Raw genomic sequence first — 23,712 nt, 5'->3', positions numbered from 1 at the left:
GGGTTATCCTCTGGACATCTTTACATCAGGGTTATCCCCTGCTCCTGGATAATAATGAATGTTACTTTCTTTTCACTGTTGAATCCACAGGTTATACCAACTGTTACGGTTTCCCTAGGAAATCCTGAGTAAACCCCCAGAACTCAACAGACGAGCTCTTCTGCCACTAACAGCTACCCATTGTTCCCTTAGAACTAGGAACATTCACCGGTACTTAGGCGGCCGCCTGGACTTAAACTCAGAGTAGTAGGGTTCTAAACAGATCTCCTAGGCAGAGCCGGCCCTAGCCAAATTAGTGCCCTAGGCAAGAATTTGTGTGGTGCCCCCTTCCCCATGGGATCCTGAAAAGGGTCGTGCCCTCACGGAAGGGACCCTCACCCAGCACAGCACCCCCTTATCCCAGCACAGCATGGTATCAGCACCCAAGCTCACCCACCACCCTTATCCCAGCAGAGCACACCTCTCCCATCAGTGAGCACCACAGCACCCCGGCCCTCTCCCTGGTTCAAACTTACTTTACTTGAGTGCAGCCTGCAGAGCTGTACGACTCAAGGTGTAGCAAGCCACGGGCGGCGGACCTGGTTTTCCCATCTCTGGCTGGCAGGCCGCAGCTCTGTGTTATAATTGCTGGAGGTGAAGCCCAGAGCCATAAGGTGTAACTCACTACTCTGAGCTCCGCAAAGGCCCATGGTGCAGAAGCACTCCCGTGACCATTACTTAAAGTCCTTAATGAGCCTCTGCCAATGCGCCGAAGCTCATTCTAAAAGTGTGATACCTCAGAACCAGCTCGGGGCTAACCTTTAGCCACCGTCCAGGTGCTCCGACCCCTCAAACTGCCGCTGGATGTTCAGCCGCTACTTGCTCACTGTTGGTTGCTGCCTGGTCCGCTGGGAGCTGTCATCTGAGCTACAATCGTGGACGCTGTGCAGCTGCAGTAGCAGCAGCCAGAGTCTCTGCCCAGCCAGCAGCAGATGCCCCGGCCAAACCTCCACCCTCCCAAGGCAGGCTTAGATGCCCCTAGGAATTCCAAATGCCCTAGGCATTTGCTTAGTTTGTCTATGCCTAGGGCCGTCTCTGCTCCTAGGAGTACCAGAGTAAAATATGACCCCAAAGAGAGCTGGTAACTGAGATGTGGCTAGAGCAGCACCGGTGGTATAGATGCGGCTAATGTAGCACTGCTGGTATAGATGTGGCTGGTAAGCCTGTGGAAGGGATACAGCTAGTAGCTGGAAGAATAGATGTGGCTGGTATATACTGAAGAATTGATGCAGCAAGTAGCTAGTTGAATTGATGTGGCTGGTAAAGCCTGAGGAATTGATGCAGCAAGTAGTTGGTTGAATTGATGTGGCTGATTGTCGAGGTGCGGCTTGGTTAGTCGAGGTGCGGCTACTTGAGCCAGAGGATATGATGCGGCCTGGTGACTGAGGTGCCACTTGTTTAGCCATGGTGCAGCTTATAGAGCCTGAGGATACTATGTGGCCTAATGACCGAGGTGTGGCTTGGATATCCGTGGTGTGGCTACTTGAGATGGAGGATATGTTGCGGCCTGGTGGCCGAGGTGCAGCTTAGAGAGATGCAGGAACTAGTCCAGAAACAGGAACTGGAAGGGCATGTACTGGGATGCTATAGCCGGCAAAGCCATGAGGACGCTGTCGGGTATAAATAAAACAGTATAAGAACCAATTAGAGCTATAGACGATCATCCCGTGTTCACAGTACTCTTGGTATCATCAAGCATCCAGATCGCCTAGCAACCAGTGGTGCAGTTCCTGCATGGCAGGCGGAAGTGGTAGATGTGGTCACTGAAGTGCCAGAGAGTGACTAGTCGCACTGGTGACTAGTAACACCACCGCAATGCATTTCATAGGGACTTCACGAACAAAAGACACCTGCCTATACATACAGTAACTGATCTCTGATATTTTTTCAATTCACTATGAGTTGCAGCACTGAAATCTACAATTCAATAATGCTCCACTTCTGGAATGGCTGCTCCAAAAAGCAGCTGCCCCAATAACAGCTACCACTGCTGATCCCACCGATACGTAGTAGCAGTGGAACCTCACTCAGCTGGGTCTGACCTGGCAGTAGTAGTGTGACATGAGTTCACGAATGTGCCCTGCCATAAGAAGCGTTAGGCTGGATTGGATTCACTACCCACAGGAAGGAGCAGAGCTTCTGGAAACAATTCCAATTGAAGATGGCATAGGTCCTCACATCCACAACCCCAGGACCCATTCTCCGGCTTTTACCAAAAGCCGACACTCAGATCTGTTTGTAAAACAGACTTTTCCTGGGGGTTAAAATACATATTACAGGAATCTGGGACACATATACACGCCATCCCTAACTTCTCCAGTGCTCCTATCACAATAGATATATAGATAGATATGAGATAGATAGATAGATAGATAGATAGATAGATAGATAGATAGATAGATAGATAGATAGATAGATAGATAGATAGATAGATAGATAGATAGATAGATAGATAGATATGAGATAGATAGATAGATAGATAGATAGATAGATATGAAATCGATAGATTGATAGATAGATAGATAGATAGATAGATAGATAGATAGATAGATGGATAATATAGATAGATATGAAATAGATAGATAGATAGATAGATAGATAGATAGATAGATAGATAGATAGATAGATAGATAGAAATAACTGTTATAATAAGTTTAAATCTGCAAATACTTAGCCTTTTACTCATAAATAAAAACCTTTAATTACAGAGCAGAACATTACACTGGTAAATGGAAGTGAATCATAAGAGTGACAATTGCATCTGTGAAAAGAGCAAAGTACTGTGATGTTATACACAGGATCATTAAACTTATTACATAATTCACAAAGTCTTCAGGGGGCTATTTTATGTGCATCTAGGTATGTGGCATTTACAGTGGTTAATGATGTCTTCTATTTTTACTCGATAGAATGGATTGCAGTATCATGCACGCTGTAAGTATCTCTTCATCTACAACACAGGCTAGGAAGCCGAAGGAGATGCAATCTTCATGGAAGAGATTGGGAAATGGCTTGTTCCATGCTGGAAGGTGGTAAATGCTCCTTGGGCCTGACACAGACTGTGGCTGCCTTATTACAGCAAGATAGGGATCACCAATTCACTGGACGTGAGCCTTGCTGAGAAGATTACTTATAGTTGACAACATTCTATTTCCTACAGTAGTTTGTTTTTGTCTAATACTAAAATGTTGTAATAATCTCATGTCAAAGGGACAGAAATCTCTATTTAATATTTTATCTTTAATGAAAATTTTAAGACATGACGTCCTAAAAATATTTATACAAAGGCTGCCTTAATATTGGTAACTGACATTGCTTCTTCTATGCCTGTTAGATTGTCAGCTCATATGGCCAGGGCCAGCGCCTGACTGGGACTAAAAATAGGCCCTGGCATTTACAGCATACAGGCCCACCTTGCGTCAGCACCTGGCATGGACTCCTCCCCTTACTATTCATGAATCCGCCCACTTCTTAGTCTATACTCTTATAAATAATATTAGAACAACATACAAGTGTACATCATTGTCTGTATTAAAATACACACAACAGAGCTCACCCTGCAGGGGATTCAAACAATTGCCATAGTCAGATATTTGGCTGGCACTTCATTAATGGAGGTTATGGTGTTCCCGCTTGGCTGCGGGAACGGCAGGGCACTGGGGGGGAGTCTCTGCGCATGGCTAAGGTGCGCGCAATCCCAAAAAGGTGGCAAAATGTCATGCTTGGGGGCATGCTCAGCTTTCCCCAAGCTCTCTGCTCATGGTGAAAAGATGCCAGTCACTGCAACTTTTCCCACCCGTGGGACACTGCGGCCTGTGGGTGGGGAAGGCTGAGGGCATGCTATTTTAGCAGGGCACCGCTAAAAGGGCAGGGTGCATTTTGCCCTTTTAAAATCGGACATAGCGCAGCACCCTGATAAAATAAGCTAGCAGGAACACTGGGTCACACACAAAGAAAAGGGAAGGCATTTTCCCAATTGACAAAGCCCTAGCTTAGCAATTGCAGAGGATTAGATAGTGTTCACTGTAGACATTTTTTTAGGGCAGGGGGTGCTGAACGCAGAGGACGATACATCTGTGCACACCAAACCAGAGCCATTACTACACATTTTGGTGCCCTGTGTAAATAAAGAGCATTGGTGCCTCCATTCATAATCCGGGAGAACACGCATTTAAATCGCACACCGAAAAAAAACAGGTGTAGTCTCGGTGGGAAGAGGCACAACCATAGAATAGTACCCCAAATAGAAATTATGCCACACTGTACAGCCATGGCCAAAAGTTTTGAGAATGACACAAGTATTGGTTTTCACAAAGTTTGCTGCTTCAGTGTTTTCAGACCTTTTTGTCAGATGTTACTATGGTATACTGAAGTAACATTACAAGCATTTCATAAGTGTCAGAGGCTTTTATTGACAGTTACATTAAGTTTATAGAAAGAGTCAATATTTGCAGTGTTGACCCTTCTTTTTCAAGACCTCTGAAATTCCCCCTGGCATGCTGTCATTCATCTTCTGGGCCACATACTGACTGACAGCCGCCCATTCTTGCCTAATCAATGCTTGGAGTTTGTCAGAATTTGTGGGGTTTTGTTTGTCCATCCACCTCTTGAGGATTGACCACAAATTCTCAATGGGATTAAGGTCTGGTGAGTTTCCTGGCCATGGACCCAAAATGTTGATGTTTTGTTCCCTGAGCAACTTTTGCCTTATGGCAAGGTGCTCCATCATGCTGGAAAAGGCATAGTTCATTACACTAAACTGATCTTGGATGGTTGGGAGAAGTTGCTCTTGGAGTATGTTTTGGTACCATTCTTAATTAATGGCTGTGCAAAATTGTGAGTGAGCCTACTCCCTTGGCTGAGAAGCAACCCCACACATGAATGGTGTCAGGATGCTTTACTGTTGGCATGACACAGGACTGATGGTGGCGCTCACCTTTCCTTTTCCGGACAAGCATTTTTCCAGATGCCCCAAACAATCTAAAAGGGGATTCATCAGAGAAAATAACTTTACCCCAGTACTCAGCAGTCCAATCCCCGTACCTTTTTTCGCCTCACTAACACCTGCCTGCTGCCATTCCTGAGCAAGCTCTGCACTGGTGGTGCCCCGATCTCACAGCTGAATCAACTTTAAGAGACAGTACTGGTGCTTGCTGGATGTTCTTGGGCATCCTGAAGCATTCTTCACAACTGTTGAACATCTCTCCTTAAAGTTCTTGATGATCCGATAATTGGTTGATTTAGGTGCAATCTTACTAGCAGCAATATTCTTGCCTGTGAAGCCTTTAGGTTAACAGAGGAAGGTTAGCAGAGGAAGAACAATGATTTCAAGCACCACCCTCCTTTTAAAGCTTCCAGTCTGTTAATCTAACTAAATCAGCATGACAGAGTGATCTCCAACCTTGTCCTCGTCAACACTCTCACCTGTGTTAACGAGAGAATCACTGACATGATGTCAGCTGGTCCTTTTGTGGCAGGGCTGAAATGCAGTGGAAATGTTGTTTTTAGGATTAAATTAATTGTCATGGCAAATAGGGACTTTGCAATTAATTGCAATTCATCTGATCACTCTTCATGGCATTCTGGAGTATATGCAAATTACCATCATAAAAATTGAAGTAGCAGACTTTGGACCTCATTCAGAGTCTCACGCTAGCACTGTGTGCTAAGAAGCGGCTCAATGGTTTGCATACGCGCATGCACACTCTTCGTTCTGCGTGTGCGCAAACTACTCTGTGCGATCGCAGGCCGCTCGCTCGCCCAGCAAAGACAGCCCAGTGAAATGAGTGACAGGAGAGACCGTTTGTGGGTGGTAACAGGGGCAGGGCTCTAATAAGGGGGTTATGGAGGTGCGGACGCAGGCATGCCTGAGTGTTTCAACGCCGTTTTAGAAGCATGCATAATGAACATGCAGCGTCATAGTACACATCACATGCTCGTTTTTTACACTGAAGTCCTCGCAGTGCTTGTGGTAGGGTTAGGCAACCACAAGCGCTGCAATCGCTTCCGATTGTCATCAATGCACCAATGTTTTAATACACTTCCTGGAGATGACGTGTGCTGGTGGGCAGCTCTGCCTGTACGATTGGGCATATGCTGGCTGCTCGCTAAGACATGGTGGGCGTGCTTATGCCTTGGCGAGCGATCGCTTCCCGTGGCGTCACTTTGACAAATTTGCATACGATGGGGGCGAGTGATCGCATCTAGCGAGAGACTCTGAATGAGGTCCTTTGTGAAAACCAATACTTGTGTCATTCTCAAAACTTTTGGCCATGGTTTAGTGCCCCTTAGTCACAATACACAGCATAGTGGTTCCCCTTTGTCACATTACACCATACAGCTGTGCCCTTTATTCACATTACATCACACAGAAATGCCCCCTATAACACATTATGCCACACACTAATGCCCCTATAACACATAATGTCACGCAGTAATGACCGTTTGAACATTATGCCACACAGTAATGCCCCCTAGAACACATTATGCCATACAGAAATGCCTACTACAACACATATACCAACAGTAATGCCCCTAGAACATTATGCCACAAAGTACTGCCCATTTTAACATTATGCCACAGAGTAGATAATTGTAATGCCATTTGAACATTATGCCACACAGTAATGCCCATTTGAACATTTTGCCACACTAATGCTCCATTGAATATTATGCCACACAGTAATGCCCCTTTGAACAGTATGCCACACAGTGATGCCCCTTTGAACATTATGCTAGACAATAATGCCCCCTTGAGCATAATACCACACAGTAATTCCCCCTTTAGACATTATGCCTCACAGTAATGTCCCTTTGAACATTATGCCAGACATAAATGCCCCTTTGAAAATTATGCCACAGAGTAGGCAATTTTAATGCCCTTTCAACAGTATGCCACACAGTAATGCCCCTTTGAACATTATACCTCACCCCAGGAACTTACCTTCCCCTAGGGAAGCTGATTCCGGTGCTGCTTTGCCCCGCTTACTACAGCCACCACTGCTACTACAGCATGCATGGCCAGGCCTGATGTCACCTGCCCTGGGAGGCGGTGCTGCCAGGCAGCCCTGCACACCTTGTCACAGGAGCTGTCTGAATTTGAAGATGGCTCCAGGCCATCAGTCCACTCAGATTCCCTGCGCCGCTGCTGTTTTCATACTAAGTCGGTCATGTGATGATGTCACTACGTGGCAGCCCGCACATGAGCTAGCTGAGCAGTGCCACCCAGGAGGCAGTGCTGCCAGACAAGTCTGCGGATGGCCAGAGTGGCCCATCTGGCCATCAGCCCTTGCGAGATGGCCAGTACAGTCCTGGCCCGAGCTATACTTACTCTGTTTCAATTCATTGGGCCTGATTCAGAGATGTGTGCAATAACGATATTTTTGCAGGTGAAAGATTATTGGTAAACTGCGCATGCATCTAAGTCGCATGGCGCATGCCTCAAGTTACATTACCATAGCTGCTCGCAGTGACTATTTCATCGCAGTGTTATTGACAGTTGGGGAGTATTTGTGGGAGGAATCGGGCAGTGGCAGCAAGACTTGCAGGCATTTTGAAACCATTTTCAGGGTGTGACGGAGACTGCAACTGCGACCCCATATGCAGGGAAAATGGCTCTGGCGTCTCAATTCTGGCAGCCATTCTGAGTAGCTATAGGGTTTCTCAAAACTATGCTAATAAAATTATTTGCGACCAATGCTGCGTCTTTTTATGCAAATGTTCGTACAATATAATGACCAGCAGGACTTATACATCATACAAAAGGACAGCCCAGCATTGTGGGGCCGGGAATGGCTGCAAAAAATTCAGTTCGTCTGGTCATCCATCAAAAGCCTGAGCGTCACACATGCCCCAACTTTTTCCCTTAACCTTAAGATAGTCCTTAACCAAGCTACAACTGTTTTCAAACCAGGCACTGGGACACATAAATGGGAAGCTAGTGCTAATAGAGGAAGCTGTTACCCAGTTTCATAAGGCTCACCCGGTACCTTACGCTATTCGGTGGAAGGTGGAGCTAGAGACGGACAGGCTGGAAAGTGAGAAAATGGCACGGTATGGCTATGCGGGGATTTTAAGGTCACCATAAATTAGGGGTGAGCGGGTTTGGATTTCTGAAATCCGAACCCCCCCGAGCCCCCCCGATCCGAGGCCGATCCGAGTCAGGCTCGACTTTTCCCGCCTGACTCGGATCTGAAATTGAGGCAAAACGTCATCATCCCGCCTTCCGGGTCTCGTGGGTTTTGGATCCTATATAAGGTACCCGCGTCGGCGCCATTTTCTCACTCGGCTGTGGACAGTGAAGAGGGAGGGTGGGAGTTAGGGCTGGCTGGGGTGTGTAGTGTAGTGCAGTGTTGTGCTGTGCTGTGCTGCGCTGTGCTGCTGTTGTCCATAGGGGCTGGCTGGACTGTGTTGTGCAGTCAGTTGTCCATAGGGGCTGTGTCCACTCCAAAGTCCTGTGCAGTGTCCCAGTCCTAAAGGGGTGCTGTAGTGTTGTCCAGGGGGTGCTCTGTCAATCAGGGGTGCTCCCCCCAAGTGCAAAAAAATATATATTTTTTCTGTGTCTGTGAATTCTGTGCTCTGTGGCTGCACGTGCATCAACAAAGGAGCAGCGCCAAGCGTGCGCCTGTGTCCCATAAGTAAAAGGCCAGCTGGCTTGTCCGTTAAAGGGTGCTGTAACTCCCAAAGGGCACTCCAAACAAAATAAAAAAATATATTTTTTTGTGTTTGTGAATTGTGTGCGCAGTAGCCGCACGTGCATCAACAAAGTAGTGCCAAGCGTGCGCCTGTGTCCCATAAATAAAGGGCCGGCTGGATTGACCGCTAAAGGGTGCTGTAACTCCCAAAGGGCACTCCAAACAAAATAAAAATATATATTTTTTTGTGTTTGTGAATTGTGTGCGCAGTAGCCGCACGTGCATCAACAAAGTAGTGCCAAGCGTGCGCCTGTGTCCCATAAATAAAGGGCCAGCTGTATTGACCGCTAAAGGGTGCTGTAACCCCCAAAGGGCACTCCAAACAAAATAAAAAAAAAATCCCTTGTTTGTGAATTGTGTGCACTGTGGCTGCACGTGCATCAATAAAGGAGCAGCGCCAAGCGTGCACCTGTGTCCCATAAATAATAGACCGGATGGCTTGTCTGTTAAAGGGTGCTGTAACCCCCAAAGGGCACTCCAAACAAAAAAAAATTTTCTGTGTTTGTGAATTGTGTGCGCAGTAGCCGCACGTGCATCAACAAAGTAGTGCCAAACGTGCGCCTGTGTCCCATAAATAAAGGGCCAGCTGGATTGACTCTTAAAGAGTGCTGTAACCCCCAAAGGGCACTCCAAACAAAATAAATAAAACATTTCTGTGTTTGTGAATTGTGTGCACTGTGGCTGCACGTGCATCAACAAAGGAGCAGTGCCAAGCGTGCACCTGTGTCCCATAAGTAAAAGGCCGGCTGGCTTGTCCGTTAAAGGGTGCTGTAACCCCCAAAGGGCACTCCAAACAAAATAAAAAAATATTTTTTTGTGTTTGTGAATTGTGTGCGCAGTAGCCGTACGTGCATCAACAAAGTAGTGCCAAGCGTGCGCCTGTGTCATAGGTAAAGGACCTGCTGGCTTAACCGTTAAAGGGTGCTGTAACCCCCAAAGTACACTCCAAACAAAATAAAAAAATATTTTCTGTGTTTGTGAATTGTGTGGGCTGTAGCTGCACGTGCATCAACAAAGGAGCAGCACCAAGCATGCGCCTGTGTCCCATAAGTAAAGGGCCGGCTGGCTCATTTCTTAAAGGGTGGTGTAACCCACAAAGTGCACTAGTCTCCAACCAAAATAAGAAAATATTTTCTGTGTTTGTGTGCGCCTTAGCTGCACGTATATATATCAATATAACATAAATGGAGGACCAAACTTTCTCCGATAAAAATAAAATAGGGAATGATCAAGAACCACTTCCTCCTAGTGCTGAAGCTGCTGCCACTAGTCATGACATAGACGATAACATGCCATCAACGTCGTCTGCCAAGGCCGATGCCCAATGTCATAGTAGAGGGCACATACAATCCCAAATGACAAAGTTCAGGAAAATGACCCTGAAAAAAACATTTAAATCATCTGAAGAGAAACGTAAACTTGCCAATATGCCATTTATGACACGGAGTGGCAAGGAATGGCTAAGGTCTTTCCCTATGTTCATGACTAGTGGTTCAGCTTCACATGACGATGGAAGCCCTCCTCCCACTAAAAAATCAAAAGAGTTAAGCTGGCAAAAGCACAGCGAAGAACTGTGCGTTCTAAGAAGATATCACAAATCTCCAAGGAAAGTCCAAGTGTGGTGGTGGTTGCGATGCCTGACCTTCCCAGCACTGGACGGGAAGAGGTGGCTCTTTCCACCATTTGCACGCCCCCTGCAAGTGCTGAAAGGAGCACCCACAGTCCACTTGCTGATATGCAAATTGAAGATGTCACTGTTGAAGTACAACAGGATGAGGATACTGGTGTAGCTGGCGAGGAGGATTCTGATAGTGATGTGGTTTGTTTAAATCAGGCTCCGGGGGAGACAGTTGTTGTCCGTGGGATGAAAAAGCCCATCACAGTCATGCCTGGGCAGAAGACTAAACATTCCACCTCTTTGGTCTGGCAATATTGCTATCCAAATCCGGACAACAACTGTCTTGCCATATGTACCATATGTAAAGGTGAAATAAGTAGGGGTAGGGATGTTAACCACCTAGGAACATTCTCCCTTATAAGGCACCTGCAGCGCATTCATAAAAAGTTACTGTCAAGTTCAGAAACTTTGGCTAAGACCGTAAGCAGTCCAGGGACACCTAAATCCCGTTACCCTGTTGTATCCAAGCACCTGCAAACCAGACCGTCAACTCCCTCCTCGTCAATTTCCTCCTTAGTCAGGATCGGAAGTAGTCCTGCAGGCCATGTCACTGGCATGACTGACTCTCCTATCCGGGATTCCTCCGGAGGATCCTGCATTGCTACACCTCCTGCTGCAGCTGCTGCTGTTGCTGTTGCTGCTGCTGGGAGTCGTTCATCATCCCGGAGAGGAAGTAGGAACACCACTACTTTTACTAAACAATTGACCCTCCAACAGTCCTTAGTGAGGAGGATGAAGTACGACAGCAGTCATCCTGAAGCAAAATGTATAACTGAGGCCTTGACTGCTATGTTGGTGTTAGACGTGCGTCCGGTATCCGCCATTAGTGCAGTGGTATTTAGTCAATTGATGGAGGTAGTGTGTTCCTGGTTCCAAATCCCGTCTAGATTCCACTTCATTAGGCAGGCGATACCGAGACTGTATAGAAACATCAGAAAAAGTGTCCTCAGTGTCCTGAAAAATGTGGTTGTACCCAATGTCCACTTAATCACGGACATGTGGACAAGTGGAACAGGGCAGACTAAGGACTATATGACTGTGACAGCCCAATGGGTAGATGTATCACCTTACGCAGCAACAGCAGCAGCGTCACCAGTAGCAGCATCTCAGAAATGCCAGCTCATTCCAAGGCAGGCTACGCTGTGTATCACCGGTTTCAGTAAGAGGCACACCGCCGACAACCTCTTAGAGAAACTGAGGGAAATCATCGCCCAGTGGCTTACCCAGACTCTCCTGGGGATTTGTGATATCTGACAACGCCACCAATATTGTGCGGGCATTACATCTGGGCAAATTCCAGCACGTCCCATGTTTTGCTCACACAATAAACTTGGTGGTGCAGAATTTTCTGAAAAGCGACAGGGGCGTGCAGGAGACGCTTTGGGTGGCCCGAAAAATTTCTGGCCACTTTCACCATTCATTTACTGTGTGCCGAAGACTGGAGCGCCAGCAAACACTCTTGAAACTGCCCCGCCATCACATGAAGCAAGAGGTTGTGACGCGGTGGAACTCACTCCTCTATATGCTTCAGAGGATGGAGGAGCAGCAAAAGGGCATTCAAGCCTATACATCCACCTATGACATAGGCAAAGGAGGGGGTATGCACCTGACTTAAGCGCAGTGGAGAATGATTTCCGTGTTGTGCAAGGTTCTCCAGCCCTTCGAACTTGCCACATGTGAAGTCAGTTCAGAGACTGCCAGCTTGAGTCAGGTCATTCCCCTCATCAGGCTTTTGCAGAAGCAGTTGGAGAAAGTGAAGGAGGAGCTAAGACGGAGCGATTCCGCTCGGCATGTGGGACTTGTGGATGAAGCCCTTCATTCGCTTTGCCAGGATTCCAGGGTGGTCAATCTGTTGAAATCAGACCACTACATTTTGGCCACCGTGCTCGATCCTAGGTTTAAAGCCTATGTGGTGTCTCTCTTTCCAGCCGACACAAGCCTGCAGAGGTGCAAAGACCTGCTGGTGAAAACACTGTCAGCTGAAGCGGAACGTGACACGTCAACAGCTCCTTCTTCATTTTCTCCCGCAACTGGGGCTGCCAGGAAAAACTTAGGTATCCAAAGCAACCCGCTGGCGGTGATGCAGGGCAGGCAGGACCAAGTTTTTGCATCTGGTCCGGACTGAAGGACCTGGCAACAATTTCTGACATGTCTACTGTCACTGCATATGATATTGTCACCATTGACAGAATGGTGGAGGATTACATCGGTGACAGCATACAAGTAGGCATGTCAGACAGTCCGTACCTGTACTGGCAGGAAAAAGAGGCAATTTGGAGGCCTCTGTACAAACTGGTTCTATTTTACCTGAGTTGCCCCACCTCCAGTGTGTACTCTGAAAGAGTGTTTAGTGCAGCCGGGAACCTTGTCAGCGAAAGGTAGGAGATTGCTTCCAGAAAATGTGGAGATGATGTTCATAAAAATGAATTATCAACTCTTCCAGGGAGACCAGCCTCCAGAACGTACAGAGAGACCTGTGGTGGTGGATTCCAGCGGGGACGAGTTAATACTCTGTGAGGATGAGGATGTACACAACACTGAAGAGGGTGAGGAATTGGTGGATGAGGAGGATGAGGATGACATCTTGCCTCCGTAGAGCCAGTTTGTGCAGGGCCAGATTAATTGCCAGATTGTTTTGTGGGGGCCCAAACGAACCAATCATTTCAGCTACAGTGGTGTGGCAGACCCTGGCGCTGAAATGATTGGTTTGTTAAAGTGTGCATGTCCTGTTTATACAACATAAGGGTTGGTGGGAGGGCCCAAGGACAATTCCATCTTGCACCTCTTTTTTTTCTTTGCATTTGCATTTGCATTATGTACAGTTTGAGGCCTAGTTTTTCAAACTGCCATCCTGTCTGCCACTGTAGTGCCACTCCTAGATGGGCCACGTGTTTGTGCCGCCCACTCGATTCGCTTAGCATAGTCATCCAGCTACCTCGGTGCAACCTTTTGGACATAAAAACACTATTGTGAGGTGTGATGTGTTCAGAATAGACTGGAAATGAGTGGAAATTAAGGTTATTGAGGTTATTAATAGCATAGGAGCAGAAAAACCCACAAATTCTGTGATTTTAGCTGTTTTTATGCTTTTTAAAAAAAATACAGATCCAAAACACAAAACCCAGAACCCAAAACACGGAAGGGTGGTTTTGGCAAAACCAATCCAGATGCAAAACACGAAGAAAGATCCAGATCCAAAACCAAAACACAAAACACGAAAAGTGGCCGGTGCACACCCCTACCATAAATCCAATACTGCAGACAGATCACTACCTGTTACCAAAAATTAAGATATCTTTGCAAATTGGGCAAAAGGAAAAAAGTTTAATAAGATTGATCTAGCGGATGCGTACCTACAGTACAAATGGAGATAGAGGATGATTCAAAGGTGTTTCTGACCATTAACACACATAAAAGACTTTACAGGTGTTCGGCATCGCTTCTGCCCCTGCCCCTTACCAATGAGTCCTGGAGAAAGTGTTACAAGGGGTTCCTGGTTGCCAATGCTATCTATAAAGAACTAATGCAAGTAAATGGCGCTCAGTCCCGTTCTAACAATAGGTACAAGTTCATAAAAGGTAATCCATACCCAGATAATCCACCTGAATGCTGGTTTCTGGTTCCACTGTATGCTGCTATGCAGATGGAAAACTTATTTAACTATAGACTATGATGGATTCAATGCTAAATAAAATACAAATGCAAAATAGACACCATAGCATAGTTTATATAAAAAATATGTCCCTCCATAAACATTCCCGCTTATGAAGGAACCTCAAATGATTATATGTATCCACAGAAAATGAATGGTGTCCAGAAAGTGATAAAAGTAAGAGAAGGGGAGCCATCTCCCCTGTTGGTCATCTGCTTACTATACACTTTCTTGGATTTGGGCACCTAGCTGGTCAGAACTCCAGATGTCACTGCGTCATTTTACTCCCTCTCTGAATGGCTGTAGTCAGACCTGGAGACAGGGGCGGATCTAGACTGTTCTTTTAGGGGGGGCGATTTGATAATTAATGGTGACTCCTCCTCTTTCCTCTATTGGCACCTCCCCTTACTTGTCCCAATGCCTCCCCTTTACAGGTTTTTTTTGTGTACACATTGATTATAACAATGTAAATATTTATGTATTCACTATGGGCTCTATTTACTACAATCCGCATACTGAATGCAGATTGCAGTGTGATATTAACAACTGAATTTGCATTGTGAATTCAGGCAATATCACAGGGATTTACTACAAATCCCTTACAGGGACTGAGCTTGCGATAAAGCTCTGTCCCTGCGAATCCCCTTCGTGGCCTTATCACGGTATTTTCGCAAAAATATGCCCCCATGATTGCGGACCTCCGTGACCCCCCTCTCCCTTAATTACACTTACCTGCATGATCCTGGCCTCCGGTGATGTTCTCCATGTCTCCGGTCAGGTGATCTCCCATACTGCACTGAGACCCGATCACCTGATGACCGGGCAGCAGTGCACTATGGGAGACCAGCTGACCGGAGGGGAGTCATCACCGGAGGCCCGATCACCGGTCCCTGGAGTCAGGTAAGTCAATTTTTTTTTACTATTTTTTTTTTTCTTTTGTTTGCAGTGATCAGCTTGCGGTCTGTTTAGACCACAAACAAAGAGTATGGTGGTCGCTCACATCAATTTAATGACATTGCACAGGTGCTTGTAAAGGGCGGGGTTTACACTGAACTACAGAAAAGAAAGGGATTTTCCCTCCAGCACACTGCAGCAAAATCAACAAAAATACTTGAATCCTACATAATAATAGAAATTCAGAGGTATTGGTTACATACATTTGCAAATATAAGCCAACGTCAAGGCTCCTCTATACCAGCATCCCTAACATTATGGGGTTCACGTCCGAGACGCAGGGAACCCCAAAAGAATCCAGCCAAGGACTATCACCTTTCTATTTGTTTGTCTATTATTTATGTAATTTTAACCCCTTACCATTAACACTTATTGATTTGATCTTTACACAACTATACTTTACACTTCACTTTCACCTTTTTTCCCTTTTTCGTGTGATGCCCTGGGAATAGTCCTTGGCTGGATTCTTTTGGGGTTCCCTGCGCAGGTGGTACACAAACACAGCCTGCTCAGCGCATGATCCGGACTGTTCTAGGGAGGACGATTGCTCCAATTGCCCCCCCCTGCATCCACCACTGCCTGGAGATGCGGGAAAGAGACAGTGCTACGTGCTCAAATACAAGAAAGCATATAGTAAGGTGTCAATTCCTGCACCAATAGATTCAGAGGATTGTGCGGATGTTTCAACCCAATGATACTGTCAGAGTGAACAGCGGTCTGGAGGAGTCCGCAGACACTGTAAGCTCTCATGCTTCAAGTTCACAAGTCCTACGGGACCGCCGTTACAATCCCTGGGTAAGACACGCACCACAAAGACTGGATTTGTGAGCAGGGGGGGAGAGGAAATTATCTACATGGGGAGGGAATTGTTATATATTGGAATCTGGCTATACCAGATTTACATTGTTGTATAATGCCTACAGTACCATGTCTCACCACTGTATTGCTTTACAGCTGCTGCTAAATGTTGCTTCATGTTTGTTCTCGGGGCCTGCCGCAGGACTTGAGAGATTCCTGCATGCAGAGAGGTGCCCGGCTGCGTATGGCGCTGCTGAGATTAATTTATGCACGTCCATGTAACGCCGTGAGAATGCTCAGGCATGAATGTGTTCGGCCGACCACCCCCAGTCATCACCTACAAACGGCACTTCCAGTCAATTAACATTGAAGGTCTCTGCGGGCTCCCTGCATACTCTGAGAAAGCCCTTGCCATACTCAGCAACCTGTTCACGCACACACAATGCGATGCATATGCATGCGCAGATCGCAAACATCGGCTCGCACCGTGCGTTCTCTCACTTGCTGAATCAGGCCCTCAGTTCAGTAAAGGTGTTGAATGCATACTGAACACAGCTCCTGATCTCCATGTATATTTGTATGAATAAACACATATACAGACACTACACATCACTGATCTCCTGTATATATCACTGGTGTCCTGAATACATCACCGATCTCCGGAATATATCACTGGTGTCCTGTATACATCACTGATCTCCTGAGTATATCACTGATCTCCTGTATACATCACTGATGTCCTGTATACATCACCGATCTCCGGAATATATAACTGGTTTCCTGTATACATCACTGATCTCCTGAATATATCACTGATCTCCTTTGTACATCACTGGTGTCCTGTATACATCACTGATCTCTTGTGTATATCACTGGTGTCCTGTATACATCACTGATCTCCTGTGCACATCACTGGTGTCCTGTATACATCACTGATCTCCTGAGTATATCACTGATCTCCTGTATACATCACTGATGTCCTGTATACATCACCGATCTCCGGAATATATAACTGGTTTCCTGTATACATCACTGATCTCCTGAGTATATCACTGATCTCCTGTATACATCACTGATGTCCTGTATACATCACCGATCTCCGGAATATATAACTGGTTTCCAGTATACATCACTGATCTCCTGAATATATCACTGATCTCCTTTGCACATCACTGGTGTCCTGTATACATCACTGATCTCCTGTGTACATCACTGGTGTCCTGTATACATCACTGATCTCCTGTGCACATCACTGGTATCCTGTATACATCACTGATCTCCTATGTATATCACTGGTGCCCTGTATACTGTACATCACTGATCTCCTGTGTACATCACTGGTATCCTGTATACATCACTGATCTCCTATGTATATCACTGGTGCCCTGTATACTGTACATCACTGATCTCCTGTGTACATCACTGGTGTGCTGTATACACAGTGGCATAACTAGGGTATTTGGAGCCCAGGGCAAATTTGAAAAGGGAGCCCCCCACCCACTGGTGTGCGCGCGCGCGGCAAAAAAATGGGCGTGGTCACTTAAAAATGGGGCTTGTCAACATGACACACCCTTTTATTTTCACACTGAACATTCCTATCCATATGCACCTTAACCCCAGTAGTACCCCTTATACAGTACCCCCTGTATGGAGTTGTGGTCCCTCTTATGCAGGCCCATAGTAGTGCCCCTTATACAGTATCCCCAGTAGTGGTCCCCCCAAATGCAGTGCCCCATGTAGTGTACCCCCTTATGCAGTGCCCCCAGTAGCAGTCCCCACAATGCAGTGTGCCCAGTAGTGGTATCCCCTTATGCAGTGCCCTTTATATGGTTCCCCCAGTAGTAGTCCACCCCCCATGCAGTGCCTTTATATAGTGCCCCCAGCAGTAGTCCCCCCCATGCAGTTTTCCCAGTAGTGGTCCCCTTATGCAGGCACCCAGTAGTGATCCCCCCTATCCAGTGCCCCCTGAAGTGGCCCTTCCTATTATTGCCCCCAGTAGTGGTCCCCCGAGTGCAGTGCCTCTACTAGTAGGCCCCTTTTATAATGCCCCCAGTGGTAGTTCCCCCCAAAGTAGTAGTCCCCAGTAGAGGTTCCCACTCCTGATTAAGTGCCCCCAGTAGTAGCCCCACCCCAGTAGAGGTCCTCCCAATAATGGTGCCCCCACCCCCAGTAGAGGTCCTCCCAGTAGTAGCCACGCCCCCTCCCCCGTTCTGCAGATAGGTTAAAAAAAAAAATATATATATATATATATATAAAAACATACTTACCTGCTGCTCCGGTCCGCGCCGCCGCTCCCGCCGCTGCCTGCCAGTCCTCCCAAGCTGGCACGCTCAGCATTATGGGACAGACGTCATGACGTCAGTCCCATTACCCACTGCAGGAGTCGGACGGAAGTCCGGCTCTTGCAGTGGGTGCTGCTGCAGTCAATGAGAGTCTATCTGGCCAGCGCTGGCGGCGATGTGTGTGTTATGCACAGCCTGAGCCCGCCTCCTGGCGCTATTGGGCAAGCGCTCAGGGGGAGGGAATGGCCTCAGGCATGCAGCACAGGACCGGCGCTGGAAGCCTAGCGCCGGTCCTGTGTAAATGTGTAGCGCCTACCGCAATCACTGCAGTCGGCGCTACACTTGTGGCTAACTAGGGCGGGCTGGACCGTGGCCGGCGGTGCCCCCCTGCACCGCCGGTCCCACAGCGCCCAGGGCACGCACCCTGCCTGACCCCCCCCTAGTTACGCCACTGTGTATACATCACTGATCTCCTGTGTACATCACTGGTGTCCTGTATACTGTACATCACTGATATCCTGTGTACATCACTGGTGTCCTGTATACTGTACATCATTGATTGCCTGTGTACATCACTGGTGTCTTGTATACATCTCTGATCTCCTGTGTATATCACTGGTGTCCTGTATACATCTTTGATCTCCTGTGTACATCACTGGTGTCCTGTATATTGTACATCACTGATCTCCTGTGTACATCACTGGTGTCCTGTATACATCACTGATCTCCTGTGTACATCACTGGTGTCCTGTATACTGTACATCACTGATCTCCTGTGTACATCACTGGTGTCCTGTATACTGTACATCACTGATCTCCTTTGTACATCACTGGTGTCCTGTATACATCACTGATCTCCTGTGTACATCACTGGTGTCCTGTATACATCACTAATCTCCTGTGTACATCACTGGTGTCCTGTATACTGTACATCACTGATATCCTATGTACATCATTGGTGTCCTGTATACTGTACATCACTAATCTCCTGTGTACATCACTGGTGTCCTGTATACATCACTGATCTAATTACTGTACATCACTGATCTCCTGTGTACATCATTACAATCCTGTATATGTCACTGATTTCCTGGGTACATCACTTATCTCTTGTGTACATCACTGGTGCCCTGTATTCATCTCTGGTCTCCTGTATACATCACTGATCTCCTCTATACATCCCTGATGTCCTGAGTACTGTACATCACTAATCTCCTGTGTACATCACTGGTGTCCTGTATACATCACTGATCTAATTACTGTACATCACTGATCTCCTGTGTACATCATTACTCTCTTGTATATGTCACTGATTTCCTGGGTACATCACTTATCTCTTGTGTACATCACTGGTGCTGTGTATTCATCACTGGTCTCCTGTATACATCACTGATCTCCTCTATACATCACTGATGTCCTGAGTACTGTACATCACTTATCTCCTATGTACATCACTGGTGTCCAGTATACATCACTGGTCTACTATATACTGTACAGCACTGGTGCCCTGTGTAAATCACTGATCTCCTCTATACATCACTGATCTCCTGTGTACATCACTGGCCTCCTGTATACATCATTAATCTCCTGTATACGTCACTGATTTCCTGGATACATCACTTATCTCTTGTGTATATCACGGATGCCCTGTATACATCACTGATCTTCTGTGTATATCACTGGTGTCCTATATACATCACTGATCTTCTGTTTATATCACTGGTGTCCTGTATACATCACTGATCTTCTGTTTATATCACTGGTGTCCTGTATACATCACTGATCTGTGTATATCACTGGTGTCCTGTATACATTACTAATCTCCTGTGTATATCACTGGTGTATTGTGCACATCACTAATCTCCTGTGTTTATTACTGGTGTCCTGTATACATCACTGATCTTCTTTGTTTATTACTGGTGTCCTGTATACATCACTGATCTCCTGTGTATATCACTGGTGTCCTGTATATATCACTGAACTCCTGTGTATATCACTGGCCTCTTGTGTAAATCACTGGTGTATTGTATAAATCACTTAATTCCTGTACACTGTACATCACTAATCTCCTACATATACTGTATCACTGGTGTCCCACCGGTGAGGAGAAGAGGAGCGGGGAGTGGATTATTATGAGCATAACAAAGGTCTGCACCCTAAAATAAGGTGTGGCCCCATTATGTGGGTGCATTGACTCATGGTACAGGGTGTGGCCTGGCATAATGCCCCAATTTCTGTCATGAGCTGCTGGGCTACCACCATTCCCTCTCACTAGTGTATGTGTGCCATGTGGTTGCACAGACCTTCCACTCACCACTTCAGTAGAGCAAAACATGAGAGGGAAAATTGCCAACCTTGCTCCTCCTCCCATTGGATACTGCAGCCCTCATGTGGGGTGGCTGGACTGTGCCCAAAAAGTGGGACTTTCTTGCCAATATCAGGATGGGAACATATATATATGCAGACTGTATCTCTGTTAATGTCAGTTTACTTCTCTAATAATGTCTTTTTACCTTAGCTCTTTTGCTAGTCTTACATCAACTAGCTACTACCACTGTCTACTTTAATATTCAATTACTGCTTCGATCAAATCTCCACTTTCATTATACTCAATAATAAACCTTTGTTGTGCAGACACACTGTACTTTTGTTGGCATTTCTGGAAATATTCACTTTCTCCTACATTCTTTCTTCAATCCTGCTTTCAACTTTTCCTTCCCCCGTTTACCTCATCCTTACATGACCGTGATATTTTCAGCTCCCCCCATGGGGGTCGCCATAGTAGTAGTACTGGGATCCTTCTATCCCCGGTTACTCATACCAACTCATATACTCAGAACCATCCCTTACATTCTCTACTTTTGAAGTTCATGCTAACACCTCTTCCAACCAGTACAGCTCCTAGTAGCTTTCATATACCGTCCTCCTGGTCCTCCCTCCAAGTTCCTTGACAACTTTGCTTTCTGGCTCCATCACTTTCTCTCCTCAGGCCTTCCATCCATTATCCTAGGTGACTTCAATATTCCAATTGATATCCCCACAAAATCCTTTGCCTCCAAACTCCTCACCCTCACATCTTCATTTGGCCTCTCCCAATGGATCTCCTCAACCTCCCATGTGAGTGGGCATTCACTTGATCTGGTCTTCACTCACCTATATGATATTTATGATTACTCCAATTCCCCATTCCCCCTCTCTGATTATCACCTTCTCTCTTTTAACCTCTTCCTCTCTACTCCCCTCCTCTACCTCCCAAGGCCACCATCACTAAGCGTAATATTGAGGCTATAGACACCATTTCCTTTTCTTCCCTGCTTGACTCACTTCTTTCCCCTATCTTCTCTCTATCCTGCATTAACAAGCTGCTTCCCTATACAATGCCTCTCTTACTGCTCTTGCTTTGGCAATCACTGCTCACCCTCGCAGATCCACACCTCAATCCTGGCATTCCAAATGCACCAGATACCTGCAAAAGTGTTCATGAACCCCCAACTCTCCACCGCCTCCTTTCCCGGATCATCCCTCCCCATCCATTTTACCGACTCTGACATCCTTCTCTCCTGTGACTGGAGAGGAAGTTAAGGCCGTTATCCAGTCCTCCCCTCTTCCACCTCCCCCTAGACCCAATCCTCTCCCACCTCCTCCGCTACCTCTCTACTTCTGCCTGCTCCCATCTTGCCCACCTCCTTAATCTCTCCCTCTGATCAGGCACTGGCCCTGATTCAGAGCCAGACGCTGTGACAGAGCGCTCGCTCTGAATCAGGGCCATCCTTCTTCATTTTAGAGCGGACTCCTGGCCGCTCGTATAGCTGTGGGTGTTTACCCACAGCTATAGCGAGTGGACAGGAAGATGGTAGCGATGGTCAAGACCATAGGGCTTGCGACGAGACCCTTGTTGTAGGGTCTCGTTTCCGTAAGCCCTGGAGTGCTTTCGGCTCTATCAGAGCCGAAGGCACTCCCACTGACATCACTTGTGATGTCAGTGGGGCCGGCCCCAGACTGTAGGCGTTCCCATGGGAACGCCTTCATCTGGGCCGGAATGCCCCCGGCACGCCCACCAAAAGAGGCGTGCTGTCACTTAACATCGACAGCACGCCCCCTTTGGTGCAAGACCCGGAGTGACGGTTTACCCGTCGCTATCTGGGTCTCACACATGCGCACAATGGAGCCACCTCCATCGTGCGCATGCACACTGGGCCAACATCGACCTGCTTGCGAGCGCTCAGCGCTCACGAGCGGGTCTGAATTAGGTCCACTGTCCTTTCTGCTTTCAAGCATGCCCTTGTCTCCCCTATTCTTAAAGAACCTACCCTTGATCCTAACATTCTCTCTAATTACCAACTCATCTCTCTCATCCCTTTGCCTCCAAACTACTTGAGCGTATTGTTACAACCGCCTTACCACCTTTCTTTCCTCCCAATCCCTCCATGACCCTTTTCAGTCTGGCTTCTCCACTCCACTGAAACACATGAAAGTCAGCAATGACCTACTTGCTGCCAAAACCAAGGACAGCTACTCTCTGCTCATTCTCCTTGACTTCTCTGCTGCTTTTGACATTGTAGACCACCCTCTCCTGCTGCAAATCCTTCACTCCCTTGGTGTACATGACACTGCCCTCTCCTGGCTGTCCTCCTACCTCTCTGACCGATCCTTCTGTTTCCACTCAAGACACCTCTTCCCCACCACAGCCTCTTACAGTAGGTGTTCCCCAAGGTTCTGTTATTGGACCTCTCCTTCTATACCTCTCTAGGTGAACTCATCAAACTCTTTTGCCCTCCATTATCATATCATCTCTATGCTGATGATACTCAGATCTACCTTTACTCCCCTGATCTCTTCCCCTCTCTACTGACTCGTATCTCCAACTGTCTCTCTGCTATATCTTCCTGGATGTCCCAGCAATTATTTCAACTTAATATGTCTAAGACTGAGCTGATCACCTTCCCACCCTCCTACATAACCTTACTACCCTCTATTTTTTTATCAATTGAAGGCACAACTATTTAATCTAGCCCCAAAGTGCACTGTTTTGGAGTTATCCTGGACTCCTCCCTCTCCTTCAAACCACATATCCAGAACCTCTCGCAGTCCTGTCATTTCCATCTCAAAAATATTTCCAAGATCAGACCCGATATCACCCAGGATGCCACCAAAACCCTCATACACTCAGTGGCCATCTCCAGATTGGATGGAAATCCTTGCTTCTCCCCTGAGTGGACCCATTAAATTACATTTCCAAAGTAGTATCACCAGATAGCATGATCGGTGGTGTTCTATATACTGGATATGTATGTGCTGGACTTGTTTCCTCTGCAAACCTTTGTAAACATCAAAAGAAAATGAACATATTTAGTGCTCTCATTAGAGTTTGATATATAGTTACTAGTGTTATGGGAATTTATTTCACTTTGAAACATGTAGTTAGTGCAGCATCCTCTAAATGTTTACAATTAATTAACCTCTCATCACTCCCACTACAGTCATCATGCTTATTCCTGTGACGTTGTAGCATCTGGATGCCAAATTCATTTTCCACGGCTGGTAAATGCAGTGACAGGAACCGTCCTGTGTGTGAGCAGGTGCGGCCTTTATATCACATAAAATGCACTAAGGAGA

Source organism: Taudactylus pleione, unplaced genomic scaffold (genome assembly GCF_031769625.1).
Source record: "Taudactylus pleione unplaced genomic scaffold, aTauple2 ptg000533l, whole genome shotgun sequence".
Taxonomy (NCBI): domain Eukaryota; kingdom Metazoa; phylum Chordata; class Amphibia; order Anura; family Myobatrachidae; genus Taudactylus; species Taudactylus pleione.
The sequence above is the reverse complement of the archived record's forward strand: the minus strand, read 5'-3'. Positions refer to the sequence as shown.